We start from the raw sequence: 19,806 nt of genomic DNA on the forward strand, positions 1-19,806 counted from the left end.
AGCATGCAGGGCCACGAACACGCTTTTGGGCTTCTTTCATGTAAACTGTTGAGTTCTGGGGTCTCTTATTGGGTATTGGTCAGAATGAAAGTCTCTAAGTCCTGTAGCAGCAGTTCTTAAACTTGACTGCACATGAGAATCACCTGAGGAGCTCTGAAAAATCCTAATACTAGGCTTACTCCCAGACCTCTGGAGGTAGGACCCAGACAACAGTTATTTTTTAAGCCTCCTCCCCTCAAAATGGTTCCAAGGTGTAAGATGCTTGAGAGCCAGGGACTTGCTCCATTTTTTAAGGTAATTTTTAAAAAGCAGTTGTATAGTTCTAAGACAGATTAACATTTTCTAGGGGCTGAGGTTAGGGCAGCGTGTCCATTGGGGCAATAACATGTGGGATTTGGAAACGCCCATGAACTCATGTGAACTGTAGCCCTAGGTCTACAAAAGCCTCTGCTGCTATTTTAAGGAAGTGAAAGAGAACCGAAGGGTGTCCTGCTGTAACACAACTCTTGTGGGCCTCAGCCTTCCTCTGCTGGCTTTGCCTTTGGTCTGCTTCTGGCCAGGTTCCTGCAGTGACCAGAGGCTCATATTTGCTGAGGTGGCTTAAGTTCTGTTCACATGTAAAAGTCTTCTGGGCATACTGGTAATTTCAGACCACCAGGTCATCTGAAAAAAGATGTGCCTTGTGGAATTTGTCCAGCCTGTAGAAATGTAGATTAAAACTGAGGTCAGGGCTGTAGTGACTCCTGCCAGAGCTGGGGACTATGCCAGAGTCTGTGGTGCGGATACCATCCACGGCCCACAGGGATTTTAAATCAGCTGAATTGAGCAACCAGCCCGGGAGGCCTGGGCAAGGCAGCAATCTAGCAGTACAACTAGAGGGGATTCAGGCCATACGCTGGGGGAAGGTGTTGGACTGAGTCTCCAGGACCCATTCTTGTGGTCACAGGTGCCAAAGCTTTTTCCCCGTCTGTGGAACCCCGTCTAGGTGCTGAGCAGAGGGAAGTGCTTCTTGTTCACAGACCCGGCGCAAGTGTCTTTGGTTGGGGCTTGACCACTAGGGGGATCTCCACCCCAGGTCGCGGGGTTCAAGCGCAGCCAGACTCTAGGGTGACTCAGAGCCTTCCAAACTCCGCGTTTGTTGTTCAGATACCGGGAATGAAGCTGCCCTCGGGACAACCTCGATTTGGACTGCATCGCACGGGTCCGGGCCGTCCGAACAGCCAAAGGGCTGCTGCGCTGAGCGCGCCTCTGTTTTTTTTCTGTGGCTTCTCTTTGCAATTCTCGATACAAATTGCTTTTCTGCTTCCTTGTTTGCATTTCCTGCGGCCGGCCGGGAATGGTGCCGCAGGGCTGGAGAAGCCCGGGGGGACTGGCAGCACTAGTGCCGGGAACCGCCAGTCGGTCTCCCCGCGGTCGTAAGGGTGCTGGAGGGGGAGGTGACAGGAGGGGGCGGGGCTCCGTGGGAGGCGGGGCCTAGTGGGGGCGGGGCCTGCGGGCTCCGAGCGCGGCCCGGGGGGCGGGGGTCTGCAGGCTCCGAGCGCGGCCCGGGGGGCGGGGGGGCGGGCTCCGAGCGCGGCCCGGGGGCGGGGGGCGGGCTCCGAGCGCGGCCCGGGGGGCGGGGGCTGCAGGCTCCGAGCGCGGCCCGGGGGGCGGGGCCTGCGGACTCCGAGCGCGGCCCGGGGGGCGGGGGGGCGGGCTCCGAGCGCGGCCCGGGGGGCGGGGCCTGCGGGCTCCGAGCGCGGCCCGGGGGGCGGGGGGGGCGGGCTCCGAGCGCGGCCCGGGGGCGGGCCTGCGGACTCCGAGCGCGGCCCGGGGGGCGGGGGGGCGGGCTCCGAGCGCGGCCCGGGGGGCGGGGCCTGCGGGCTCCGAGCGCGGCCGGGGGGCGGGGGGGCGGGGCCGCGGCTGGGCGGACGCGGCGCAGGCAGGTTCGAAGGGGCGGGGTTGACGAGGCAGGTCCCCGAGGGAAGGGAACCGGTGGCGGACGGGTCCCTGCGGGCAGCCGCGCAGCCGGAGAGGGGAGGGGAGTTGGGGGGCGGTCCCGGGGGAGGAGGGCGGGAGAAAGCGGGGACTCCGGGACGAGCCTCCCGTGGGTCCCGCCCCGTCACGTGGGCTCCAGACCCGGCCGCCGCCGCTCGGTCGGCTGGTTGGTCGGTCAGTCGGTCGGTGGGTCAGTGGCCTGCAGCTCGGCTCGCGGCTCTCATGTTCGGAGGTGGGAGGGACACGGGAGCGGCCCGCACACCTGAGCCGCCCGGAGAGGAGCCCCGCACCCAGGTCAGTGGGCTCTCCCCACGCCCCAGGTCCCTCGCGCGTTCCGGACCCGGAGCCCCCGCGGGCGCATTGCCTGGGGAGCCGAGAGCCCCCAGGTTCAAGAACCACCCGAGGGGTGGGAGGCAGCGCCAGGAAGGGCCCCCGAGCGTGTCCCAGGCGCGAGGACAGGGACCCTCTCGCTCTTCTCCGGCCAGAAAACTGAGAGGAGGGTAAACCTCCCGTGGATTTGCTCCGAGTTTCCACCCAGCCCGGGACCTACGGACGATCCGCGCCCCTGCAGGTGCCAGCGTGGCCCTGGAGATGCGCAGGAGGGTCAGAGCCGCACGTCGCTGAAGCACCGGCGAAACCTCGAGAGCCCACGGCGGCCGGGCGGCTTAGGGTCTGCGTGCCCAGGCCCAGCCGTCCGGGTGTGTGCGGATGCAGCGCCTTGGCTGAGGCCCGCTCTATACTCTAATTGCGAAAATGCAGCCTGCCCATCCAAATCGCAAGCCGCCGCGTCCCAGCAGACAGCCAGATGGGGAAGGTTTTGCTGGAAAGTGGGCTCCGCCTCTCCCTCATGACGTCCCAATTCCAGACCTGCAGTTTTTCTTCGAATGAAAATAAGATTATAGATTTAAAAGCTAGCATTTCCGAAGTTTGCAGAGGATTGAAACAGGCATTCTAGCAAACCAAATCCTTAATCCTCTTAAAAAACAAACCCAGAGTATTGTAGTTTTACTTTTAGAGCAGCTGGGTAGGTCGTCAGGTCGGTCCCTCTTTCCATATTTCGGTCTGCTTCAAATCCTTTTCTTCATCTGTCTCTTTCCCAGTGCCTTAATTGATTCTAATACAAATCTGAAGTGTTTCCAAATTTCATGTTGCGTTTTGTGAGTTTAAATGTCCAACTACAGAGAGGTAATTGGCCGTGCACAGAATTCATCTTCAGTATGTTCGGTCTTTGATTATTACTTGAGTATGGAAAACAAAAAAAATTATTTAGAGATTATTTCTCTTTTGGGCTGGCAAGGCAGCCCATTACTATTCTTCTTAAATTTATATTCAAACGACTTTGAAGTGGGAAATGAGAGAGATTAGTGAATGGCTCACTTACTGCAGTCATCCATGATTTTGTAATGCATGTATTCTTCTTCTTACTTGGAGATTTGATGATGTGCCAGTTATTAGCTTATTGCTACTGAGGAGACAAACAGAATCCTGGTCTCTCCTGGGGTAGCTCCAGCAGGTGTGCTGGCTTTAAAACTCAGCAGAATGCGAGTACCACGGAGGGGGGAAGAAGAGCAAGGAGTTTTGGGAATTCCTGCCTTTCATCTGAGCAAAGAAGGTCTGGGAAAATTTCAAGAAGCAGGTGACTTGTGTGATGGATTTCTCCTGGGTGTCTCCAGGCAGAGGCGGGTAGAGCACGGCCTGGGCTGAGAGCTGACAAGCACCAGCTAGCTGTGAGAAGTGGCAAGTGGTCCAACTAGGTTCTCAGGGTGAGTGCTAGACGGTAGAGCTGGTGACAAGGATAAAGCATGGCCCCAGTGGGCCATGAAGGTCAGGGGCAGAAGTCTGGAATTGGAAAGCGTGGGAGCGAATGGCAGGTTTTAAGCAAGGGATTGACTGAAGTTTCGATGAGCTTCTCAAAGTCCGGGACCTTGGCCCTTGACCGTCCCAACCCCTAGCCTGCAGTGGAGAAAATCCAGTAAATATTTGTGGAATGAATGGTCAGGCAACACCTTAGAGCTGAGCTTTTCAACCTATAAAGAGCTTAAGAATCACCAGGAGGGTCTTGTTCAAATGCAGATTCTGATTCCTATGTCAGGGGTGGGACCTGACTTGTAAACTAGGGAGCTTTTAAAGAAAATGAATGAAAATATCAGTGAGGATGACAAAACATGAGAGACACCTAACTCTGGGAAATGAACAAGGGGTAGTGGAAAGGGAGGTGGGCGGGGGGTTGGGGTGACTGGGTGATGGGCACTGAAGGGGGGCACTTGGTGGGATGAGCACTGGGTGTTATACTGTATGTTGGCAAATTGAACTCCAATAAAAAATTTTTTTAAAAAGTATTTGGAATGAAATGGGTCTGGGATGGTGTTCCTAGGTTCCCCCACGTGATTCTCATGAAAGCTAAGGTGGCCTGCTCAAGCCTACTGCGGCAGAGCCTGGAAAGGAGTGAGCAGAGGGGACAGACACTGGGGCCGAGGGGCCAGTTAGGACACTGAAGGTCAGGCCCTATATTGGGCCTGAAAGAGTGGGACGGGTAGGAGAGACTCTAGAGAGGTAGACTCATGGGCCAGAGGCTCAGGTTCTTTTTTTTTTTTCTTTTAATATTTTATTTATTTATTCATGAGAGACACAGAAGAGAGGCAGAGACACAGGCAGAGGGAGAAGCAGGGTCCATGCAGGGAGCCCGACATGGGACTCAATCCCGGGTCTCCAGGATCACGCCCTGGGCTGAAGGCAGCCCTAAACCGCTGAGCCACCCAGGCTGCCCCTGGTTCTGTCTTTTAGACTGACTGGACACATTCCAGAAGTGAGGAGGGGGAAACTATTCCGAGAGAATTCAGCTTTGGGGAAGAATGGCATGCCTTTCATGCTATAACTTTTTGTTTCTTTTTAATTAAAAAGATTTTTTTTATTGGAGTTCAATTATGCTATAACATTTGATGTAAAATTTGGAAGTTGATTTTAACGTGGCCATCAAAAAAAATTTTTTTATTGAAATGCAAATCTGTTCATGATACTTCCCTACTTCAAATCCTCCAGCAGATCCCCTCTCGCAAAATATGAGGAGCAGCTAATATGAATGCATCTAATGAGGCATCTAAACCTGTACTAAATTCCCAGATTGTGCACCCCCATTCAAGAAGTGACCCTGAGGGAGAGTGGGGGAGAAAAGATGTAACAGTGTCACCACTCGGAGTGGGCACAACGAGACAAACTTTTGGCAGCTTTGTGTTGTCCTGAGTCACTGTTTTTCCTGCTTCCTCCTTACAGCAGTTCCACTTTGTTTTCTGGCATCATTCTTAGGTTTCAGCACTTGATGGCACCTCTGTGTCTCAGTGTTCCAGAATCCCCAGGTGGTCTCACAAGGGTGGGCTGTATCCCTTCTGGACTGTGAAAGCCAGGCCTTGTTCACCCTTGGGAAATCTTCGCGACCTCCATTCTTATCTCTGACACTCTGAGTAAATAATCTAAGAGATGCTGTCCTGGAGCAGTCTGCTTAGCTTCAGACGCAGATCTCCTTGTGGCCTTGCGATTTTCCAGGGGGGCCGCTGACTCTCCGCTTTGTCTTCAGGAAATGGATGACTTCTACTTAGTGCTTCTAGATAATTCTTACTTTGGTGGGCCTCTATAATTCTTGCTTTCATTTCCTCTGTCACCTGCACATTTATACACACACAGAACTGGCCCTTCCTGATCCTTCCCTTTAGGTTGCCCGTCCATAGTTTTTATGTTCTTGTGAAGGGAAAAAAAAAGTAAAACCTATTTAATCTTATTTGACTTTATGACATTGCTTTAAATAAGCAAATGTTAAATGTGTTAAGACTTGACTTGTGTACTAGTGTTGTAATTTTTCAAGTTAAAAGTGTTCCTAAAGGCCACTTCCTGTGTCTTATTTTTCCCAGGTAAATGAGGCAAAGCAATTCTAAGACCTTCCACATACATCTAGCCATCTAAAATGGAGAGGTGACTCCTTCTGCCTATACAAACAAGTTAGCTATTAGAGGGTGATCAGGGTGTGCTACTCTTAGGATTTTAGGGTGTCTTCAAATAGAAATCTCAGTGTTCTCAGTAATGAAAAACCTGAGATCACATGCTTGTGTAAGGAAAGTGCTATTCACCCAGTAAATCCAAAAAAGCAAATGGATAATTCTGTCCCTATTTTGCCTTTCTGACATTTCCTTGGGAATCTACAAGAACCTCTCCTTTCCCTTACCCCAATAAGACCATTTAAGTGTGTGCTAAGCAACTATAGAATACTAAATAAAAAGTTTGACCAAAACAAAACAAAAGCACCATTGCTCTTTTTTTTTTTTTTTAAAGACTTTATTTATGTATTCATGAGAGACACAGAGAGAGGCTGAGACATAGGCAGAGGGAGAAGCAGGCTCCTTGCAGGGAGCCCGATGCGGGACCCAGACTCCAGGACCACACCCTGAGCTAAAGGCAGCCGCTCAACTGCTGAGCCCCCCAGGCGTCCCAGAAGCACCATGCTCTTAATCACCATGTTCCATGCCATGTAGGCAGGTATCTTGGCTCTGTAATATATCTGTAGATGGAAGATCTACACGAGATGGGATAGGATTGCTTCCTTGGTAGGATAAAGTGTAGCATCCTTGCTTGGCACTCGAGGCCCTGCAAAGGCTGGCTGTACTGTAGCTCACAGCATCTCCACTGTTCCCCAAACTGAGTAGCTCACCAGTTTCTATCCTAGGTGCCTCTCTATCTTTACATGCATTGTTTGCTCTTCCTGGAAAGCTCTTTCCTTGGCTCTGCAAGATGAATGAACTCTTATTGAAACTTCAGGGTGCAGATCAAACTCTTGAAATCCCTCTCTGCCCTTCACCTCCAAGTTACTTGGACTCTTCTCTCTGGTGTATACATAGAGCCTCAATTAGAGAACCCCGCTCTGGTACTTAGGCACTCTATTTGCAGGTCTGTCCACACCGGCTCCAGCTCCTGAGCTGCTCTAGGGCTGCCTGCATCAGCCCTTGCATGCAGCCCTACACTTAGCAGATGTCCAGGAAGAGTTTGTGGCAAATCTGGGTTCTGAGCTAGCTGGTTTTGCAATGTGTGCCTCAGTAAAAGGGGGGAAGGGGTAGGTTATTTTGCACCAGAGATGAGGGAAGAAACGAGAACAGAACCTGAAAGACTAGGACAAGCCCAATGAGGAGTGGCCCACATGGCTAGAGTCAGAGGGTGGGGTGGGAGGGGACACTGGGAGAGGTGAGACTGGAGTCTTAGTCTGGGGAGAGGTCATGGGAGGCCTTGAACACTGAAGCTAAAGAATTGAAATTTTATTCCCATGGCATTGAAGGTCTTTCAGTGTGGAAAAGGCATAGTGAAATCTCTGCTTCCAGGATGACCTAGGGCAGGTTGGAGGGACAGGGAGCAACTTCCTGTGAGAATATGATGTTGGAATAACCCATTGAGGTAGCTTAGGATAGAAGTCAAGGCAGGGGCAGTGGAGATGAAGAGGGAGTGATCTTGTCAAGAAATCCTGCGGGATTGGGTGACTGACTGGATTTGAGGGAGAGAAAGGCAACAAATGGGACACTGACACTTTGTACTAGTGTGCTGGAAGAAGAATGAGGCATTGTTGGTACCATGAGAGCATGGAGGCGATTCTTGGAAGGGGGAAGGGAAGTGAGAATGGTTGGTTTAATTTGGAATCAGAAGAGAGCCTTGGGTACTTCCTTACATCATATATATATATATATATATATAAAGACACACAACATACATGCACACACATGCACACAAGGGTGGTGAGCCTATCCAAAGGAACCCATCAAGGGTCACCTGCTGTTGGTGGCAGAACCCAGACCTCCTGGCCTGGCCCTCTGGCCTGGGGCTCTATCCTTTGGAACACTGTGAGCTGGCCAGAGAAGAGTTGCCAGAAGGTCCAGACGGAGATTCCATTAGGCAATGACAAATGGGAAAGAGCCCAGGTTTGGAGTGAATTCTGTCTACAGAACAGCTAAGGCTGGAATCTTATAGGTCAAGGACTCAGAAGGGAAGTGTCAGCTAGTAACCAGTGCCAATGTGGCTGTGGAGGCTCATGAGTCCTCCTTTCTGTCCTGCGGCCTAGATATATATGGGCTGATAGGAAGCAAGAAGTGCTTTTTGGTGTGGACACTCATACCTGTTAGTGCTCAGCATGGGTACATGTGTATTAAATAGTTTTTCTGGGAATACAAGCACCAGTCTATCAAATCTCCAGAAAGTTGTATTCTAAGACCCAGTTTCCCCCCCTGGCAAAGTTTAGGGACACATCCAATTAGTCAGAAGAAGTTGCCTGTGTAGTGTTGGAGCTGGGGTGGTGGGTGGCTCCAAGCAGAGGCCTATGTGTGTATAGGGCCAGTGTCAGGGATCCAGATGGTTGGGGGAGGGCCATAGCTATCAGGTGAGGAGAGAAGACTTTATCTAGAATCTGCACTGCTGCCTGGAGATTCAGTAACCCTGAGGCTGGGTTTCTTCTCCCCACCTCTCCCTTCCACATCTTTCTGCCTGGCCAGGCTCTTCAGCCTCCAGCCTCCCGGGACAGGTCCAGCCTTTGGCGTGGTACAGTGGTCACCTTAGTTTGCTAGGGCAGAGCTGGGTTAATGCATGTGAAACATTTAGGTGATTGGCTGGCATGTGGTAATTGCCAAATGAAAACAAAGACAAGGAATGCTGGGATTCAGCTTTGAGGGAAACTTGTCGAGCCTCGTGGCTCTTTTGAATTATGCAGCTGGATCTGGGAAGTTTCTGCCTTCTTTTGAGTTTTTGTTTTCATGGTTCTTTACTTATATATTTTTGCTGATACCAAAACGTGTGCAGAGCCTTCTCATCCATGGTGAAGAATCAAGGACGGCTATAGGTCGCAGACTTGAGATTTGGGTTGTCCATGTCTCAGAATGACTTCTGCAGAGGTGAGTGGGTGGAGGGCCTTCTGACAAATCTCCAGGAACAGACTGTTAACTTAGGTGAGGCTATGGGGAATCCATTGTAGCCCAACCTCTCCCTAGGCCTGTAGCTGCTGAGCCGGTCCTGGGTGGCTCTGCTCTGGGTACATCTGTTTCTTCCTGGTGATGAGGACAGGCACGGGGAAGGATTGATGCAAATCCCAGGGTTACTCTGCCTGCTTAGGGATAACCAGTGCTTGCTGGTTGCTGGGAATGTGCTCAGTGGGCAGAGCCAGAACTCCTGCCCTGACTCTCGGGTGAACACATGAATCCGCAGTGAGTTGTGTGTGTGATTGGAATGTACCAGTCACATGTAGCTGGGCCTCTCAGCTGGGCAGCGACCACTCTGACTGGGAGGGCCACTCCTGTGACTGCACTGGTATCCCAAGAGGTCTTAACAAACTTCTCCAACCTGCTTCTGGCAGAAAAGCCCAGAAGGCCTTACCAAAAGCAACTCCTGAGGTTGACAAACAGTGTATGTGTGTCCATGCGTGTGTGTGTATGTGTGTGTGTGTGTGTAAGAGACAGGGAGGGAGGAAGGAAAAAAGAGTTGTGGAGGAACCCGGAGGCCTGTTGTAGGAATTAGGGAGAAGAGAAGGGCAGAGCCACAGCTCAGGCTAGAACAACAAAAATGAGTTACCGTTCATTCTCATACACATAGGTGGCAAGTCCTCTGTCTTCAGGGGCAGCAGTTTCCTTCCCCCAACACAAGGCCTTGAGTCAAAGAGGTTTCTGCATGCATTGCTAGCTAGCTGGACATTGCACTGCTTCATGAAGGCAACAAAGGTGTGGATAGACTGGCCCCCCCAGAAACTGCTTCGAGAGGAAGGATGGGGGGAGCTTCCAGCTTGGTGAGTTTTACAGCGGGCTTGTCTCATCAGGTGGGTCATATTATTCCCATTTAATGGGAGGGAAATAGGTGCCAGAGAACTAAAGTGATTATTTATTTATTTATTTATTTTTAAATTAATTAATTTTTTTCTAAAGTGATTTTTAAAAAAGACTCCAAGTATTCAATTTAATTTATTGTCCAAATTGGGATACTTTTGAGAGTGAAAAGGAAGCAGACAAATGCTGAGCTGGGTGGAATCCTGGGGTGACAGGGGCTGTCTCGGCAGACCAGGTATGTGGTATGGAAATCGAGGTTCAGTAAGCAACCCGGGCAGGTGAGCAGTGGCCTGGGGAGAGGGGGTAGGGGGTCGGGGGTTGGGAATCCAGGAGAGAGGGTTTCAGTAGGGGGAGGGGAGAAGTTAGAATTTGCATTTTGGCAGGAAAGGCAGATTCTTCTAATTCAGCCCTTTACCAAAGCAAAGGAATAGTTCTTGGCTCTTGACACCTGACCTTGGTGGGATGTCCTGAAAAAGTTTTATTACATAAGCTCTTCCTGTGACCAGCCAAGACATCTGGTTCTTCGATGCAATGTGCTCACCCGGTAACAACAACCAGCACCGTGTGTGTCCGGCTAGGTTTTCGCTGTGCCAGCTCACTGGAGCTGCACAATGCCTCAGGCAGGGATTATTGTCCTGCTTCTGAGGATGAGGAAACTGGAGTCCTGCCCCCTGCCCACCCCCAGCATGGCAGGCAGCAGCTTTCCTCCACTGGGAGGACTTTGCCTCCCTGATCGCTGAGGACCCTGCTTGCTCTAGCGTATGGACTTTGAACCAGATGGCCTCCTTTTAAAGCCCACTCTACATGGATTTGCTGTTGCTTCTCTGAGCCTTAAGCTCCTCATCTGACCAATGGGAACAATAATAAGCCTATTTCATTTGGTTCCTGTAAAGATTCAGTGAGATGATTGACATAAGGTGTTGATTACGGTACTTGGCACATCCTAAGTAATCAACAAAGGGGATTGTTATCATTTCATCCTCTTTTCAGGAAGCCTGGAAAAAGAGATATTTCATTAAGATGAGTATTTATATCATTTAGAGGGCTTAGTCTGAAATTTCAGGGAGAAGTAGAATTCTCTGGGCCTCTGAGTGTGACACGAAAGGACATCATGGTGAAGGTGAGCAGGAAGTCCAAGAGGCAGAAGTGCATGGCAGGTGGGATACAGCCTGGTTTCAGACAACTGGTCACCAACATACAGGACAAAGGCAGCAGAGAGATTTGGGAACACAAACCAGCTTGATGAGATGTGGCAGGGGAAGTGCAAAGTCCTTGTCCCGTAGGCTCCAAAAATCCATGGTGTGAGTTTCCCACCTGACCATGTGGAAAAACCCATATAAGCTGCCTTAGCCTGGTTCCATTAGTAGAAGTCCTGGCTTTAGACCTTGCTAGAAGATCATCCCACTTCTTTCTGCACTGGCCAAGGTTAGGCACACCGCACTCTGGGAGTAGGTGGAGGAGGGATTCTTGATGCTGCAAAGCTGGAGTCTGTCCCTGGCAAGCACATTAGGTCTTTTGAAAGGACCTAATGACTGACAGGAAGACACTTGGGGCTGTTGATTGTGATTTTTCAGGTCAGAGAGGGAGCCATCTTGCTCTGTGCTGCTTGGAGGGCAGAGCTGGGGATCCTTGGTGGTGACCGGAGAGGGAATTAAAGAGGAGGCAGATTTCAGTTGGACATATGAAATTCTGTGATGTAAGAAATTCTGCATAATTCAAGCTTACCTCGGGGGCGAGGCAGCAGCGTTAGAGCATGTGTTACAGTCTACCTGAAGAGGGTGTTGTCCAAGCACTATTGACAGGGAGAAATTTGAGAAATTGTAGGGGAGGCAGGATTTGCTGAGAGATCTGACTTAAAGTAAGGCAGGATCGTGGGGACAGTTGGCTTCTGAGCAGAGATGACTTGTGGCAAACATAGGATGGAATGAAGGTGGGAGGCCAGGGAAGAGTGGTCGCAAAGCTGTGCAGGAGCTTCTGTGTCCCAAGTCACAAGCTCAGGTCCTGCTCAGTCACAGGGGTAGGGAGAGAGGAAAGGCTCTGAGGAAATGACTTTGTGGCCTGAAACGCTGAGGCCTATGATCCTCAAGAAGTGATATTCTCAGCTGATGCCTACCTTGGCTCAGCCACCTAACTGGTGCTTGAAGGCTCTTATAGACCCATGGCCACCCCTTGAAGATTTCCAGAACACAGCATATACTGGTATCTGAAGAACCAGGGCCACGTGGTCTGAGGTGCTGGGATCACAGCGTCTAAGAGGAGATGGCAGATATAGGACAGAGCCATCTGGGAAGGTGTTGGGTACAACACTGGGATGTCTGACTCTGTAGCCTGGGCCACAGAGCAAGCTTCTAGCCCCAAGAGGAGCCAGGGAAGGGTTGTGGGCAGTGGGGGCCTTATTCAAGTCGGCTGAGGTTTTGGGTGGGGTGTGTGGGTGGAGGATGGAGAGTGCTGTGGTTAAGCAGCGTTGGATGTCTGAGGGGCACGCTATCCTGGCCAGAGTGGCAGGGAGGGAGGCTACGGAAGCCCTAAAGTCAGAACGGGCCCACTGGATCTAGGGCAACTCCCCCTGTTAGGAACCGAGGTAGATCATAATTATAAGCACTCTGGAGCCAATAGACGTGTGACCTCATTTATTATTTCAGTCATTGAATGCTTTCTGACTATCCTTTATGCTGAGGACAGTGATGGTGGGGACATGAGATGAGTAAGACACATCCCCTGCTTGGATCAAACTTAAGGAGTGTACCCCTTCCTCAAAATAGGTGATAATAACCACAGAGGGGACACAGCGAACATTTAGAGAAAGAAGAGGTTGAGGCACCTGGCTTGCTGAGGAGACGGCATTTGAAACGTGTCTAGAAGGAAACGCAGAGACCAGACACCCCCTTTTCTCTGCATCCAGGGCATTTCTAGCAGAGGGAACAGCAGTGGACAAAGAAAGGCATAGGGATGGTAAATTAAAGGGCATACGTGGACAACAGCCAGTGGTTTGGTTTGGCTAGAACTGAGGAGTGGGGTTATATGGGAACCGGGGATTGGAAATCATCATTTATTAAGTCCCCACCAAGAAGGAAAATGACTCGGGAAAAGTGACTTTCCAAGGTTCCCCAGCTGGCAAGAGGCTGAAATAAGACTTAGGCCCAGTTTACCTGATGCTCAAGCCCATGTTTTTTCCTTTCTATCTTGCCACCACGTTGAAAGGTCAGATTATTCAGAGTCTTAAGCTGACCACGAAGATTAAGTCGTCTTCACGCTGAGGCAGGAATATGGTCAGGCTGCACGTGTCAGATGACGTTAGCCTGTGAGAAGCACTGGGTGGACATGGCCAGATTGTGAAGGACATACAGCCAGCCCCACTACCTATATACATACACACAGAGAGACGTCTTTGGAAGTAAGTCCCTAAAATAGTAGGAAGTTGCAGAGTCGTTCACGGTGTCATAGAAACTTACTTCCTGAGCACTATAAGCAATTGCTGATTTCTTGGCCGAATTCCACCCACTTCAATAAAGTATATTAGAAGGGGGCCAGATAACCTGGAATCTTCTCTAATTCATACGGAAAGCTTCTTGGCTTTAGCTGCTTTGTCATTAGTAACAAGCTGCTTACAACCCACCTCATCCGTGGGGGTACTCCAGAGTGTCAGCAATAAAGGGATATTAAGCGAGATGGTGCTCTGCGGAGGGTTGGAAGGGTGGGGTGAGGGATGAGAGTCAGAAAAGCCTCCGCAGTAACCCAGGTGAGGGTGTAGGGGTGGAAGGAGGGGCCAGTACGGCTCAGTAAGGCTGCTGGGAGCCTGGCCATGCAGGAGTGTGGAGTGGGCGCTGGGAGCCTGGATGAAAGGAGAGCATTGTTTCCACCAGCATATTCAGGCTCTGAGCAGGTGGAGGCTGGTGGGAGGGGGGGTGCCTGCTGAAGTTGGGGTTCTTCTCTAGTATGTTGTAGAGCCAGCCAGTCCTTATTGCTGATCAGGCCTGCTTAGGGCCCCATCCCCTCTGTTCAGCTCGGCTGCTGCACCAGAGCTCAGAACCCAGACCTGGCCCTGGCAGTCGCTCCCTGCTTCCTCGGGGGAGACCTGGGCTCCTCCCGGCCGCCCTGTGGGATGCGTCCCCTCAGCCCAGAGACAAAACCTGAGAAGACCACCTTAGGGAGGCAGGGGTGCAGATAGGGTTATAACTGGGCTGCAGTGACTTGGGATCTCGTTTTAACAGGGGATGTTGGTTGGCACAAAGCTCTGTCTCCATGTCCTGCCTACTAACCAGGAGTGCTTTGAAAACTGTTAAGGGGCTGCTCCGCGGTCACAAATCCAGTCCTCAAATGTCATGATTTTTTGTATTTGAAAGAGAATTTTCAATAAATCTAGTGACAGTTGAATGAAGGATGGTGGTCATGAGAACGCTTCTACAGGTTCCACGAGACACACTTCTTGTTGCATTGCAGTGACACATCGCACATGGAAACCTCTCCCAAGTAACTCGGGGAGCAGACACCTGCTTGGCTGTAGGCATTCTCTAAGAGTGTCATGTCCACTGGGAGCAACTGCAGAGCCTCTCTGGGTCACCAGTCCAACGCGACTGACCATCTTCTATCAGGGTCACCTCTGAGTTAAAGGGGCTCTCCCACTGCTGGTGCCCAGGGCCAGGGACTTCCTGCTCCACAAGCATGGTCAGGACTTGGCCTTTCCTGTTGCCAAGCCCTGGAGCCCAGCTTCAGCTTTAGCCTCCGTGTTTGGCATCTCCCAAACTCGTCTCCCATCTGTGACTTCTCTGCCAGGAGCCTGCGCCCAAGTGGCCCACAAACAACATAGGCCCTGAGTGGCATGCCTGGGAGCCACTGGCGGGATGGCCGAGGAAGGTGCCATGGGGCTGTAAGAATAAGCACAAGATCAGTAGGGCACTTTGTGCTCTGGAAGACCTGCTGGCCTGGACTGGCCTGTCAGCTACTGCTCCAGAAACACAGAAGGCTCTGAGCATGTACCCTGTGTGTGGGCCCCAGGGTCTGCTGCCTTGGGGGCTGGTTCTGAGGGATTTGGGAACTTCTCAAAAGGAGTCAATATCATATAAATAAATAAATAGATAAATAAATAAAATATAAATATATAAAATATAAATAAATATATAAAATATATAAAAATAAATAATAAAATATTTATATTTATATAAATATAAATAAAATCATAAAAATATATAATTGTATAATGTATAACATATAAACAATTTATATTTTTATATAAATATATAAAAGTATATATAAAAATAAAAATATATATATATATATTTTTTCCTCCCTAACCCCAGCAGTTGGAGCCTGGTAAGGGGTCTTGGCTGAATCTGTCTTCTGGAATAGTGCAGTGAGGGACGCGTTCTCCGAGGTGGGAGAGGCAGAGTGTTGGATATTTCCTGGGCCAGGCCCTGAGCCGGCTGGTTTACCCTGTCCTCTCTCCTAACCCTCTGGCCAGCCCTGCCGTGTGAGGCAGGCATTATTATCTTCGTTACACAGTAACCCGAGAGGTTAATATATGTTACCCCAGGTCAAAAACCAACCCAGCTGTCCAGTAGCAGAGCCAGGATTTAAACCCAAGTGGGTTTGACTGCAAGGCTTGGACTCTGCTGCCTCTGCTCCTCTCCTTCAGGGATAAGGAATGGGGTGCCGGAGCTCAGGGTTTGAACGGGCTGGGATGGAGGGGGGCCTCCCATTGGGGCTGCCTTCCCCTGCAGCGGCCCCTTTCTATGCCTTTCACTATGAGTCTGAGGAATTGCTCGGGTGTCTCCCATGGGAAACCAGCTCCACTTTGAGGACAAGAGAAAGAGAGAGAGAGAAGCGCCCCTAGGAGCTACTGTAGATGCCCCCACTCCCCGGGGATCCAACTGACAGACTTCTGGGAGCAAGACCTCTTGGGCGCCCGGAGAGGGGAGACCTACTGCTATATAATTCTCTAGCTGGCTTGTCTTTGGTCTGTAGGCAAATGTGTGCAAACAGGGGATTCCTAGAGTACTTTTCTTGGGAAATCCCTGAATCATTCTGGCCTAAGTGCTGTCAGGAGAGAGAAGCAATCCTAGTGGCAAGTGTCTTGGGATGGGTGAGCTGAGATTAGGGGCCAGGGCCTGCCTCTCTTTCCCCCCCATCACATACTAGAGTTGTTGAATTGGGGTGAAGAGAAGATGTTTGGGCTCAGGGTGCTTGGCTCCTTGAATGAAGCTTGACAGCTGGTCAGGCTGTGGAGTCAAGGGGGGTTTCCTTCTTGTAGCATACCAGTCTGGCCTAGCTAAATGGCCTTGCTCCCTGGGCATGACCCGACTCAGAGCTGACTGACAGAGATAAATAAAGGACCATTAGGAACTGTCCTTACCTCCATGTTGCTTAAGGTCTGAAGATGCAAGGTAAAGTGTTCCTCAGACAAAGGGAAGGGGGATACCTCTGGATGGGAACAGAGCCCCACATCTCTGGAAAGGAGGCTGCCCTGTTCCAGCAGATTATTGCATCTGGGATCAGACTAGGGCATGTCCTACCCGACTAGGCACCACAGGCTGGCTGGGTGAAACAACAGCAACCTAACCCCGCTCGAAGAATTTACTGCTGGATCATGGTGACCAAATGGCTCCCTTTTCAGTGCTCTGGATAGCCACCATGTGGTCTGCCCAGGATGAGTTTGATTCTTTGGAAATATTCAAATGAAACAGTAGATTTCTATTTTTTAAATAAAAGCTTGCCATTGAAAAAAAAAAAAAAAAAAAAAAAAAAAAAAAAAAAAAAAAAAAAAAAAAAAAAAAGAACTTTCTCACAGTTCTGGAGGCTCGAAGTCTAAGACCAAGGTATCAGCAGGGTTGGTTTCTTCTGAGGCTTATAAATGGTCACTTCCCTGTGTCCTCACATGGTCTCTGTACCCATGTGTGTCTTTCTAAGGATACCAGTCATATTTGATTAGGACCCATTCTAGTGACTTCATTTTAACTTCATTATTTCTTTAAAGAACTTTCTTCTAAACACAGTCACGTTCTAAGGTACTAGATGTTAGATATGAATTTGGGGAGGGGGATACAATTTGGCCTATAATAGGATATTTCCCAAATCCTCAGTGAACAAGCCTTCATGTCCTGATGAAGGATAGAGAGGCACTTGTTGCTGGTCCTGCCAAGAGACCAGAAGAAGGTAGATGCCCCCCAGATGGTGGAGGAAGCTTGACTAGCCTCATCCAGAGGTTCAGTCCCGAAAAGTCCAGGCCACACAGTTTCCATGTCGTCTGGGCTCTCTAGCAGCAGTGAGTTCTGTGTGCTGTCTTCATCTGGCTTCCATATGGCCTCAGCCCTCCAGTGAAGACAGAGCTGCTAATACCCTACTAATACCCTCCAGCCCAGGCCTGCCGAGGAAGCCCCCTTCTTCTCTGACTGAAGCAGGAGCCAGGCTCTTGTTGCCAGTGCACAGAGCCTGACTTTAGGGAAATTCCTTGGTCTCCTACTGGCCTGAACTTTTGTTGTTGTTGTTTAACGCAAAAGGAAAGCTATTGCACTGATTTGAAATTAAACTGTTTGACAAGTGTTGAAATGAAGGCTCAAAACACAGAATAAGTTTTGATTAATCCAATTAGTATTTATCCAGAGACTGCCAAATTCTGGGGTCTGGGTTCCTCCCCAGGCAACTTGGGAGGCTCACAGGAGGTAGCTGGCTACAGGCTCAAGTTATGTAGGAGGCCCCTGAACATTCAAGATGATAGAGGAAACTCGCCAATTCAGTTGTGGGGTTTTTTTCTTGTTGCTTAGCATTCTGAAATAATAGAATAAGGAGAAATGCCTGGTTTTATAATCTGTTAGGGGAAGTTACACCCTCTTCTCTCGTTGTTCCTAAGGAAATATACTTGCATTCATCTGTTGTCTCTTGCTCCTGCCAGGGCCAACCATGGCCGGTCCTCCTCCGCCTCTGATTATCAGGCCACAAAGACAGGGGTCTCGTGTACGAAGAGGGTGAGAGGAGAGAGGCTGCCGTGGACAGCTCCCCACCCTTATTCAGAAAGTTGGCCAAGGTCTTTCTCTCTTTCTGTCATGTGCTCTTTCCCCTCTGCTCTCCGCTCAGTGCACACACTGAACATCTTGCGTCAGCCAGCATTTACTGAGAGTCCACCTATGTCAGGTTCCTTGCTGGGTTCTGAGGACTAAAAAGGTAAATAGCACACGCTCCTTGTTCTCAAGCATATTAATTTAGAAGGAGGGACGGACATAGCAAGGAACCCTATAACCGGCGCTGTAAGTGGGATGATAAAGGTGAGTCCCAAGTATGCCAGAAGCAGGGTGGCACACCCAGCACCTTCAGGTCCTGTGGGTAATGGTGTCAGGAAAGGCTTCCTTGGGCTGGTGCATTGGGAGAAGGTCTTAGAATATGCAGGATGTGAAAATGTAGCTGGAGAAAAGCATCCCAAACAGAGGAGAGACGGAACACAGGGAAATCCTGCTGTTTGTAGGGAGTAGGAAGTGGCTCAGTGGAGGCTGAACTGAGAGTGTGGTGAGGAGTGTGGCTGTGAAGGTGAATCTTATCGGAGGAGCCATGGAATACAGCTTTGTTCCTGAAACAGTGGGGAGCCATCAAATGCTTGGGAGCAGAGGAGTAATGCCATGGGCTTTATGAAACATATCCTGCGTACTCTTGGAGAGATGGGCTGAAGAAGAGTCAGCCAGAAGTGGGAGGCCTAGACTAGAGGAGGCAGCTTGGCAGCTGGAGGGAGAGATGGGGAGGAGCTGAACGAGGGTGGGCTGCGCGTTAGGACAGGTGTCAGGACCTTCCGAGAGCCTGAACAGCACTGTGGAAAGAGTACCATCAGAATTGAGGTTCGAACCTCAGTTCTGGTTCTGTTCTCCAGCCAGGTCAGGTGACATCCCATGCCCCTCTCTGGAAAAGCTCAGAGCCACAAGTGCTAGGTTCAAAAAACAAGCAATGAAAAAAAGAAAAAAAATTTTTTGTTATAAAAAAAAAAAAAATTCAAACATACACAAAAAATGGAAAGAACCGTGTAATGAATCAACTCATCAGCCAACTTCAACAATGAGCCCTTGCTGGTTATATCTCTAGGGGATAATTTTTTTAAAAAGATTTACTTATGCATTTGAGAGAAAGAGAGAGAGACCGAGAGAAAGACTCTCACGCAGACTCTGTGCTGAGTATGGAGCCTGACATGGGGCTCAGTCTCACACCCCTGAGATCACCATCTGAGCCAAAACCAAGGGTCAGACATTTAACCATCTGCGCCACCCAGACGCCCCTCTAAGGGATAATTTTTGCAATGAGGCTTTTTGAAAGTATTCGAGATGAGGCTACATTGGAATCACTTCTCTGAGTCTATCATCAGGTTGATGCACTGAAATAACTTGATGGCCATTTGTTTCTCCTTGGGTGTATAATGGTGTGCCCATGTGTGTGTGTTCTCTGCTGTGAGAGGGGCAGTGAGGGCAGCTTTCTTTGTGTTCTGGAGCTGAGGAAGCAGCACACTGCCAGCAGGTCCTATCGGTGGGTAAGGCTCTCTCTGCCAGGGGGCAGGTGAGATGTGGACATGGGAGAGAACGGAGGTATGGACGGCCTTGGAAGGGCAGTTTGCTGGGTTGGACACCCTCGTTAGTCACTCACTGAAGGATTCCTGTGGCCCGAGAGCCTGATTTGTGCTGACCAAACTGACAAGGCCAATCTATAAACCAGAAGCCAGTGGACTAATTTACTTCGGTGAGCAATGGTTGGTGGCCACAGCACAAATAACCTGTCTTCCCAGATGGCTCTCCTGGCATTTCCCAAAGGTGGATTACAGGGCTCTCGGCAGGTTGCTGGGCAGCCAGGTTCCTGGAGAGAGGGCATTGGGTGGATAGTAGGGATGTCCCCAAGCTGCTGATGGGGCCTCCTTGCTAGTGACGAGTACCCATAGCCCCAGAGATGCTGTACCGGTCACCAGTGTGCTGTACAGATCAACGCTGACCAGTCCTTCTACAGGCACTACCCCTTCACCCCTTCACCCTCACCATAG

At 50.3% G+C, this 19,806-nt stretch overlaps 1 protein-coding gene across 9 annotated transcripts in view; it reads left to right on the forward strand.

Moving 5' to 3' along the window:
* Positions 1–2,097: 2,097 nt before the first annotated feature.
* The window catches only part of PPFIBP2 (PPFIA binding protein 2), a 170,256-nt gene continuing 152,547 nt past the window's right edge, over positions 2,098–19,806 (forward strand). For 4 of the 9 annotated variants that reach the window (XM_035704194.2, XM_025459347.3, XM_025459350.3 and 1 more), the window contains exon 1: positions 2,099–2,271. The gene's annotated coding sequence lies outside the window, so the exon portion shown is untranslated. Of the gene's footprint in view, positions 2,272–19,806 lie in introns of all 9 variants that reach the window. The other 5 variants (XM_049098775.1, XM_025459353.3, XM_025459352.3 and 2 more) reach the window with 3 other exon arrangements.

The sequence above is a fragment of the Canis lupus genome, chromosome 21 (genome assembly GCF_003254725.2).
Source record: "Canis lupus dingo isolate Sandy chromosome 21, ASM325472v2, whole genome shotgun sequence".
NCBI lineage: Eukaryota > Metazoa > Chordata > Mammalia > Carnivora > Canidae > Canis > Canis lupus.